Source organism: Rhinolophus hipposideros, assembly GCF_964194185.1.
Source record: "Rhinolophus hipposideros genome assembly, chromosome: X".
NCBI classification, from domain to species: domain Eukaryota; kingdom Metazoa; phylum Chordata; class Mammalia; order Chiroptera; family Rhinolophidae; genus Rhinolophus; species Rhinolophus hipposideros.
The window spans coordinates 28,779,551-28,790,434 of NC_138046.1; positions in this window are offsets into that span (position 1 = coordinate 28,779,551).

Sequence of the window (10,884 nt, forward strand, 5' to 3'; positions counted from 1 at the left end):
CAGCAAGAAAAGATGATATAGGAACATTTGTGACAACATTGATGGATCTTGAGAGTATAATTCAAACGAAATAAGTCAGATAGAAAAAGCAGAGAACCCTATGATTTCACTGATATGTGGTATATAAACCAAAAACAACATAAAAACAAGACAGAAAATGAGAAACAAAAACTCGTAGACACAGACAATAGTTTAGTGGTTACCAGAGGGTAAGGGGGGTGGGGGAGGGGAAATGAGGAGAAGGGGGATCAAATATATGGTGATGGATGGAGAATTGACTCTGAGTGGTAAACAGACAATGAGATTTATAGATGATGTAATATAGAATTGTACACCTGAAATGTGTGTAATTTCACTAACAATTGTCACCCCAATAAATTTAAAAAAAGGGAATGAAATCTTACCATTTGTGACTTGAGTGGACCTAGAAATAATTATGCTAAGTGAAAAATGAAACAGAGAAAGACCAATACCATATGATCTCGATTATATATGGAATATTAAAAACAAAATAAATGAACAAACAAAACAGAACCAGATTCATAGATATAGGAACAAACTGATGGTTTCTAGATGGAATAGTGGTTGGTTGCTTGGTCAAAAAGATGAAGGGATTAAGAAGCACAAATTGATAGGTACAAAATAGTCACAGGGATGTAAAGTATAGCAAGGGGAACACAGACAATAATATTGTAATAACTATGTATAGTGCCAGGGAGGTACTAGACGAATTGGGGAATCAGTTTGTAAATTATATAAATGTCTAACCATTTTGTAGTACACCTGAAACTAATATAAATAATATTGAATGTCTCTTTTAATTCAAAAATTAAAAAAATAATAAGTTAATATTTTATCTTTTGTGTGGCTAAAGGACTTTAGGTGAACACACATGGCAACGAGAATTCTTCTTTTGTGTCCACCATTACAGGTGAATGATAATGGTAATAGAATTTTGGATCACAAGCATTCTACTTGTCTTCATGAAGTAGAATTTTAACAGTAGAGAGAATTAAGTGTGTTCAGATTTAGGATTAATTTAGGAGATGGGGCTTCTACGAGTCATGTTGGATTGTATGCTGGAAGTGATAGGAAAAGAGATTTAGGTATGACTCCTAGGGTTGAAGCTTGAGCAACAAGTGAAAAATTGTTATATGTGCTGTAATGGGGTAGGCTAGATATTGGGAATTATGTTTTGTATCTGACATGAATGTTTGAGATGCCTATTGCATGCTTAAATAATGATGGGGATGAGGCAGTTGGACACTCAAATCTAAATATCTTGGGAGAGTTCAGTCCTGGAAATATGGACAATTTGCCAAACTATGTAGCTAGATGAGATCAACGAGGAGACACTGTATTTAGTGATGACGTCTGTAAAGAGAGACCTGGGGTACACCAGAATAGTTATGTCCACATTTACATATCTTTATCTTTTCTTCCTTTCCTGTCTCTCCCTTTCTCTTTATCTTCCATCTGCTTCTTCCATCATTGGGTTCAGAATTCCTGGAAGAATTTAGACAGAGTTTATCAGTACCTTGATTATTAGGGATCACAGAATGAAATAAGAAATGTTGCTGCCTTTTCTCCCCTAGGCATTTCAACAAGGTTTTTCTTATTTCCAGTGAGTATAGTGAGAAGTTATAACTGTGCTCACAATAGCATGCCTGGTTTCAGAGAAATCTAGTAAATAATAATGGGATATCTCCTCAAGAAGCAACTAGCACATTTAGCAGTCAGGTCTTCATTTCCAAATATTACTTGCCACTAGAACTCAGTGATCTTTGGAGAAATATCTAATTCCAAACAAAATACAAGGTGGACTTGGAACAAACATGTCATGACTGAAAGTAATGAAGTGCTCAAAAATTGAGGGAATATGACAAAAGAATGTAGAAGCCAGCATTATGAGGCTCTCAGTGGCCAAATTTTGGGGGTAAATGGATCATATAAAATGATGACAACAACTTATGATACATTAAATTACAAAATCCATGACTTCATAGGAATACTCACAGTCACGCAAAAATAGTGTGGGGGAGAAAAGATATTCCTTTTTTTTATAGGAGAATAGCAATTCATAAATGTGGAAAAAAACCAGAATTTAAAAAGTTCAATTTTTACATCCACCAATTTAATAACTGGTTTGTCAAGGTTCATCAATAATTCTAAAACAGTAAGGTGAGTAGTTTTGCGGAGCAGAATATTTATTATATTGTCTCAAAGATTATCCTAAATAAATAAATCTAATATCTAATTCCAGGCAGATTATAAAATTGTGTGTGTGTGTGTGTGTACATCTATCCATCAGATAAGCTGTGCATGGATTCCTGATTCTAACTCATGGAAATTATAATATAGTAATAATACAGTAACGTGTGTTGTTTTAAGTTGCAAAAGTTTGTCGTAATTTACTACACAGCATAGATAACTAATACAAGGCTGAAAAACCAGACTGTACTTTCTGGGAAGGGAAGGATCCCCAAGAGCAAAACAGGGTACCAGAAGTCATGGTCTAATGGGGAGAAGGGTCAAGGAAGAGGCTCTGTACCAAAGAACACAACAAAGATCATGTCAGTGGGAGTGGGATACAAGGCAATTACTTTGTTTCAGGAACAAAACAGAACATTGAACACTCCAAGAGAGTGTGAAAGTCAAGGGGGAACTAGAAGCAACTGAGCTTGAACTTATCCAAGGTCATAGAACTTGTAAGGAGGGTTGTTGGCGTTTTGAGTCCAGACAGCCTTACTCAGAACCTTGCAGGCAAACTAGCCACTCTGCCTAACTACTTATCTTTGTTAATGGTTGCATAACATTTCTTTGTTACTAACATTCTATAATTTATTTGACAAGTGTGTTATATTTGGGCATGCATTTCCAGGGGGTGCTATTATACCTAACTCCACAATACAACCTGCACACAAACATCTTTGTGCATGGCCTTCATTAGGATATGTTTTCAATGCCTTTGCTTGATCAAAACCATTTTTAGTTCTTGACTAGTGTACAGCTATTAGTATAGAGATATTTTAAGACTACTTTTTTGGTAAATAATGATAATAGCTATAATTTCCTGAGCTCTTACAATGTAACAAGCATTGTGATGAGTGCTTTACATCAATTACCTCATTGAATCTTCACAATGATGTTATGAAATACTTACTATCATCCAACATTTTATTATAGATAAAAACGATGGTCAGAGATATAATATAATTTGTCCAAGATCACATAGTACATGAAGATTCAAACCAAGTTCAGTCTGACACCAGAGCTTGTTTGTGACTGCTATTCTCTTCTGTATGAAGTAAGCATTCAGAGCAGCTTGACGCAGGAATACATGTTAGAAGTCTATTACAGTAATTCAGAAAGTGTGGATTAAGGCTATTCTCAAAGTGTGGTCCCCAGACTACAGCATCAACATCACCTGGGATTGTTTAAAGATACAAATTCTTGGGACTTATTCCAGATGTACGAAATCAGAAATTCTGAGGATGGGCCTAGTTGTCTGTTTTAATAATCCCTCCATGGGACTCTAATGCACACTAAAATTTTAGAACAACTTGATTAAAGTGATAGCAGTGGATAATAACATGATTTGGAGAGGATATAGACGATTTTAGAGTTGAATATATTCCCCATGTTTGAAGCACAGATAACAAGAATAGTAGTCACATAGAAAAGACAAAGAATCACCTTTATGTTTTCTCCATCAATTTGATGTTAGACAAGTTTAAACAGGTACACTCTGTATATGCAAACATAATTTAACAGTGAATGCTAAGTTATTTTTATTACTGCCTTCCCAACTATCCTAATAGTTAAAGCAAAGCATCAATATGTTTGCATTCTGCACTAAGGTAAGCAAGAGGGAGTGGTGGCAGTGGGAAGTATGTAATCCAATTAAGCATGAAAGGAAAAAAAAAGATGCGAAGCTCTGTGAAAATGAAATGATGTAGAAGTTAATTTTAAACACATGTACATATGGTTGGTATGATAGCATGAGTCAAGGAGATGATAATATTAATAAAAGCAATATTATAACAAGTGGAGGTAATGAAACACTGCAGCATTAACTGGGCTTCATCAGTAGCCTCACTGTTTTTAAATGTTTGCCTTTCAACCTAATTTGAAATGGAAAACTAAACCCCTTGTGAGAAAACCTGTTCTACCTGAAGCAGTATGAAAAACCTCACCTCAGTCAAATTAATTGCACTAATATTTGACATGGCTGAAGAAACGCCAGCAATTAATGATAAAGCCATCTCACGAGCTAAGTTTCTGAGGAATTGCCTCTGATTACCTAAATTAATGAGACCAACATAGTATTTTCATAATACTTGTCAGTTCTCAAAGCATTTTAACATATGATTTTAATTGAGACTCATAAACTGGTGAGTGAGGCAAGGGCAGTGTTATTGTTGCCACTTTATGGTGGAGGGACAGAGACGCAGAAGTCTCCCATGACAATGGCCTTGTTGTATTTTAAGTTGTCACTCTTGGCCCAATTTATTTTGTGTAACTTCCTCTTCCTTTGAGATAAATTTTGTTTAAGGAAGTTTTTCATTCTTCCATGCAATATACTTCTGGTAGGTTCACTCCACAACTTGTCAGATGAGAATAGATATGTCTGAACTGCAGCAGAACACAAAGTTTGCAATCAAGCTGGGTTGCCCTATTCTGGACTTATTTTTCTTCCACTTAAAGTTGTATTGTGAATATTTTCTATGTCATTAAAAGATTCTTCTAAAATATCATTGTTTTCAGTTTTGCACTATTATTAATGTTTACAGGAATATCCTGATGTACAGATATTTGTGCATATCTTTCTTTTCCTCAGGACAAAATCCTAACAACAGAATTACTGTGCCCAAGGGTTATGATCATTTGCAAAGCCTTCGGTACATATTGCCACAATATCTCCAAGAGTTTACCTATTTACATTCAACCCAGTGGTAGTTGATGTTACACCTTTCCCTAAACCTTTGCCAGTTTGATAGGTGAGCCTGGTGTCTTATTTTTGTGATTTAATTTTTTGATGACTAGTAGATCAAATTTATATTTATAAATACATTGGCTACCTGCCTTTCCTCTTCTAGAATTAAATTCTCTACTCAATTCTATAGCTCAAGCATTGGCAAATTTTTGTCATAAAGGGCAACATTTCAGACTTTGAGGATAAAGGTCTCTGCCACAACTACAGTAGTACCTCGATTTTCAAATGTCTCCATTGACTAACACTTCAGTTTACCAACGCCATAAAACCGGAAGTAAATTCCTTGGTTTTCAAACATGCCTCAGAAGTCAAACATGTCACGTGGCTTCCGCTGATTACAAGATCCTGAAGCCTAGCTGTCAACTGTTAAGTCCTGAGCATCCGTGCAACACAGAGGTGATATTTGGGCTTATTTGGTGACTGTGTGAATCAATCTGTGCTCATCTCATCTCAGGAAAACTCTTGCAACCAACTTGTTTTTTTTTGTGTGTGTGTGGAACCCAGTGTATAAATCTGTGTTCAGCTGATCTCAGGAGCTCTCTTGCAAACAATTTGTTTTTGTGACTGTGTAGAACACAGTGCATCAATCTGTGTTCATCTAATCTAAGTAGCCCTCTTGCAACCAATTTATTTTTGTGACTGTGTGCAATCCATCTGTGTTCAGGTCATCTCAGGTGCCCTCTGCCAATCACCCCTTACTGTGAGAAATGGATAAAAGCTGCAAAGACAAGAGAATCATTAACAGAACAACAATAGAGGTGAAGAAGAAAATTATTTCTAATAATGAAAGTGGTGTCTGCGTATGTGATCTGGCAAAGCAGTTTGGTACTGCCAAATCTACAATTTATACCATCTTAAAAAATAAAGAAGCCATTAAAGGAGTCAATGTTGCAAGAGGTGTTAAAACACTTACAAGACAAAGAACGCAGACAATTGAAAAAGTGGGCAAATTGCTTTTCATATGGATAAATGAAAAACAGTTGGCTGGTGACAGCATTTTTGAGAGGATAATTTGTGAAAAAGCTTTATATTTGCATGCTGATGTCATCATAAACACCAGTGGAACAAAAGCTGTGATTGGTATTTTCAAGGCAAGTAGAGGGTAGTTTGAAAAGTTTAAGAGAAGTGGCACACACAATGTGGTTAGACATAGTGGAGCTGCCAGGGCCAACAAAGAAGACAGCAATCAAATTGTTTTGGGATTAAAAGATTATGTAGAGGCAGAGGGTTTCCTTCCCCAACAAGTTTTCAACTGTGATGAGACAGGCCTCTTTTGGAAGAAAATGCAAAAGAGCACCTACATAACAAAGGAGGAGGAATCACTGCCAAGACACAAGCCCAAGAAAGACAGGCTAACCTTTTATTTTGTGGGAATGCAAGTGGGGATTTTAAGTTGAAGCCTTTACTAGTCTACCATTTTGAGAACTCCAGGGTATTTAAGAATTTTAATGTCATAAAAAGCAAACTGCGATCATCCAAGAAAATGCCACCAAATTAAATAACCAAGAAGAAATGGACATGTTCATAGAAACATATAGCCTTCCTAGACTGAACCATGAAGAACTGAAAAATCTAAACAGACCGATCACAAGTAACAACATTGAATCAGTCATGCACAGCTTTCCCAAAAGCAAAAGTCCGGACCACATGGCTTCACTAGTGAATTCCACCAAACCTTCAAAGAGGATCTAATACCAATTCTGCTCAAACTCTCCCAAAAAAACTGAAGAGACACTACTCCCTAACTCATTTTGCAAGGCCAACATTACCCTGATACCAAAACCTGGTAAGGACAACACAAAAAAAGATAACTACGGACCAATATCTCTGATGAATACAGATGCAAAACTCCTAAACAGAATTCTAGCAAATCGAATACAAGAATGCATTAAAAAGATTATTCATCACGATCAAGTGGGGCTAATCCCTGGGGCAAAAGGGTGGTTCAACATCCGCAAATCCATCAATGTGATACATCACATAAACAAAATAAAGGACCAAAATCATATGATTCTATCACTTGATGCAGAAAAAGCATTTGGCAAGATACAACATCCATTTATGATTAAAACACTGAATGAAATAGGTATAGAGGAGTGGATCAAAAAAAATGGCGGCGTGAGGTGAGCCTCTGTAACGCTCCCCTGGAATTTATAACGAATCGGACAACAATAACTCCACAAAGGACTCCTTGCACAGCAGACAGGAAAGACGAAGAGGCCGACTACTGAATTCACCTCCAGGTGGGTGAATCGCGCGAGCGGGGGAGGAGGGAGAGGAGAAGTGCAGAGACGGAGCCGCACGGGCGCAGGACACAGACCTAGCTCAGTGCTCGGAGCCCGCTGCTCCCGGATCTTCCGCAGCTGCGGGAGAGGGAAGGACTCGGACTGCTAGGGCTCCGCTTACGGCCCACAGGGCTGAGGGGGCAGCATACAAAACCGCTGAACACAACACTCGCTCACGGCAGACCTCGGAGCAAAGACTGAGGGAAGAGGGCTGAAATCGGTGGTTTAAGCCCTCACTGCCGAGCGGAGAACGGAAGCCTTAGGCACGGAGACTAGCCGCCCCCTCCCTACCCTCCCAGAGCTCGCCCCGCCCCCACCTGCCCCGTGCTAGAAGCGATAAAGTAGCAGTGTCGGATCAAAGGACAGAATATTTGCTGCTCTGAGAACTGTGGACCGCAGACACAGATTCACAGCTCAACTAGTTCCGGCAAAGGGGAGGGAGCTGTGGAAGCAGGACTGGCTGTGGGGGTGGTCGCCGCCATTGCTCTGGGCCACCTCTCACAACTCACCCCGCCCCTGGCCCCACCTATCTGGGCGGATCCCTGCAGGAGTAAACAGAACTGCTGAAACAAACAGGCTCTGAATCTGGTGCAGAAAGAGCTTTGGAACTCCAAAAGCTCTTCGCATACCTATCAACCTGTTGCAGAAGACACTCCTGTAGATGTCTAGGAAGAGAAATAGTAAATCAGTGATTGCCATGAATAACCAAGGCAACAAGATAGCTCAGAAAGAAAGTGAAAAGTCTCCAGAAAAGGAACTTAGAGATATGGACCTTTGTGATTTAAATGACAGAGAATTCAAGATCGCAATTCTGAAAAAACTGAACGAGATGCAAGAAAACACAGAAAGGCAGTTCAATGAACTCAGAAACACAATAAAAGAACACCATGAGCATTTTACAAAAGAGATTGAAATCTTAAAAAAGAACCAAATAGAATTTCTGGAGATTAAGAACTCAATAGAAGAAATTAACAATAAAATATCCAGCTTAGGTAGTAGAATTGACCAGATGGAGGAAAGAATCAGTGATATCGAAGATAGGAACCTGGAATTTACGCAGAGGAAAGAAGAAAGAGACTTGAGACTTACAAGAAATGAAAGAACTCTACAAGAACTTTCTGACTCCATCAGAAAGAGCAATATAAGAATAATGGGCATACCAGAAGGAGAAGAAAGAGGGAAGGGAACAGAGAATATATTCAAACAAATCGTTGATGAGAACTTCCCAAACTTGTGGACAGAACTGGATCCTCGAATCCAAGAAGCAAATAGAACACCTAATTACCTCAATCCCAACAGGCCTTCACCAAGGCACATTGTATTGAAGCTGTCTAAAATGAATGACAAAGAAAGAATCCTCAAGGCAGCCAGGGAAAAGAAGACGGTAACTTAAAAAAGGAAAGCCCATTAGATTATCATCAGATTTTCAGCAGACACACTACAAGCTAGGAGGGAATGGAACCAAATATTCAAACTATTGAAAGAGAGAAATCATGAGCCAAGAATAATATATCCAGCAAAGATCTCTTTTAGATATGAAGGAGGAATAAAGACCTTTCCAGACATCCAGAAGCTGAGGGAATTTTCTAATACACGACCTGCACTACAAGAAATACTAAAGGAGGCTATTAGACCACCATCAACAGGGACAACTTGTGGCAACCGAAACATAAAAAGGGGGAGCGTAAAGGCCTGAACTGGAATATGGGAATAGAGAAAGTAAGCGTACTGAAGAAACTGGAATACTCTAAATATCAAACTTTCTTTTACATAAACTCAAGGGTAACCACTCAAAAAACATCCAAATCTGAAATATATACTGTAATAAAAGAAGAAACAGAGGAAAACATCATAGAATACTACCACACAGAAATAACAGACAACAACAAAAAGGCAAAGAAACAATGGAGACACAGCCTTACCAGAAAACTAAAGACAGAATGACAGGAAATCCTCACATATCAATAATCACCCTAAATGTAAATGGACTGAACTCACCAATAAAGAGACACAGAGTAGCAGATTGGATCAAAAAACTAAACCCAACCATATGCTGCCTACAAGAGACACATCTCAGCTACAAGGACAAGCATAGACTCAAAGTGAAAGGGTGGAAATTGACACTCCAAGCAAATGGTACCCAGAGAAAATCAGGTGTAGCCATAATGATTTCCGATGAAACAGACTTCAGGGTGAAAAAGTTAACAAGAGACAAAGATGGACATTTCATAATGGTAAAGGGGACTATACAACAAGAAGACATAACAGTCATCTATATTTTTGCCCCCAATCAGGGAGCACCGAAATATACCAAGCAACTACTAACAGAACTAAAGGGAGAAATTGACCAAAACACAATTATACTAGGGGACTTAAATACATCATTGACAGCTATGGATAGATCATCCAAACAGAAGATACATAACGAAATCGCAGCCCTAAATGACACATTAGATGAATTGGACATAATTGGCATATATAGAGCACTTCATCCTAAAACATCCGACTATACATTCTTTTCTAGTGTTCATAGAACATTCTCAAGGATAGACCATATATTGGGACACAAAATCAGCCTCAGCAAATTTAAGAAGATTGAAATCATACCAAGCATATTCTCTGATCACAAAGCTTTGAAATTGGATATCAACTGCAAAAAGAAAGCAGGAAAAAACACAAGTACATGGAGATTAAACAACATAATTTTAAAGAACGACTGGGTCAAAGAAGAAATTAGAGGAGAGCTCAAAAGATACACAGAAACAAATGACAATGAAAATACATCCTACCAAAATTTTTGGGATGCCGCGAAAGCAGTTTTAAGAGGGAAATTTATATCATTACAGGCCTATCTCAAGAAACAAGAAAAATCCCAAATAAATAACCTCATGTTACACCTTAAAAAACTAGAAAAAGAAGAACAAGCGAAACCCAAGGTCAGCAGAAGAAAGGAAATAACAAAAATCAGAGCAGAACTAAATGAAATAGAGAACAAAAAGACAATAGAAAAAATTAATGTGACAAAAAGCTGGTTCTTTGAAAAGATTAACAAAATCGACAAACCCTTGGCTAGACTCACTAAGATAAAAAGAGAGAAGACACTAATTAACAAAATCAGAAATGAAAAAGGGGAAGTTATCACAGACACCACAGAAATACAAAGGATTATCCAAGAATACTATGAAGGACTATATGCCACCAAATTTAATAACTTAGAAGAAATGGACAAGTTCTTAGAAACATATAGCCTTCCAAGGCTGAATCATGAAGAACTGGAAAATCTTAACAGGCCGATCACCAGTAACGAAATTGAATCAGTCATCAAAAACCTTTTCAAAATCAAAAGTCCTGGACCAGATGGCTTCACCAGTGAATTCTACCAAACCTTCAAACAGGATCTAATACGAATCCTGCTCAAACTCTTCCAAAAAATTGAAGAAGAGTCAGTACTCCCTACCTCATTTTATGAGGCCAACAATTACCCTGATACCAAAACCTGGTAAGGACAACACAAAAAAAGAAAACTACAGACCTATATCCCTGATGAATACAGATGCTAAAATCCTAAACAAAATTCTAGCAAATCGAATACAACAATGCATT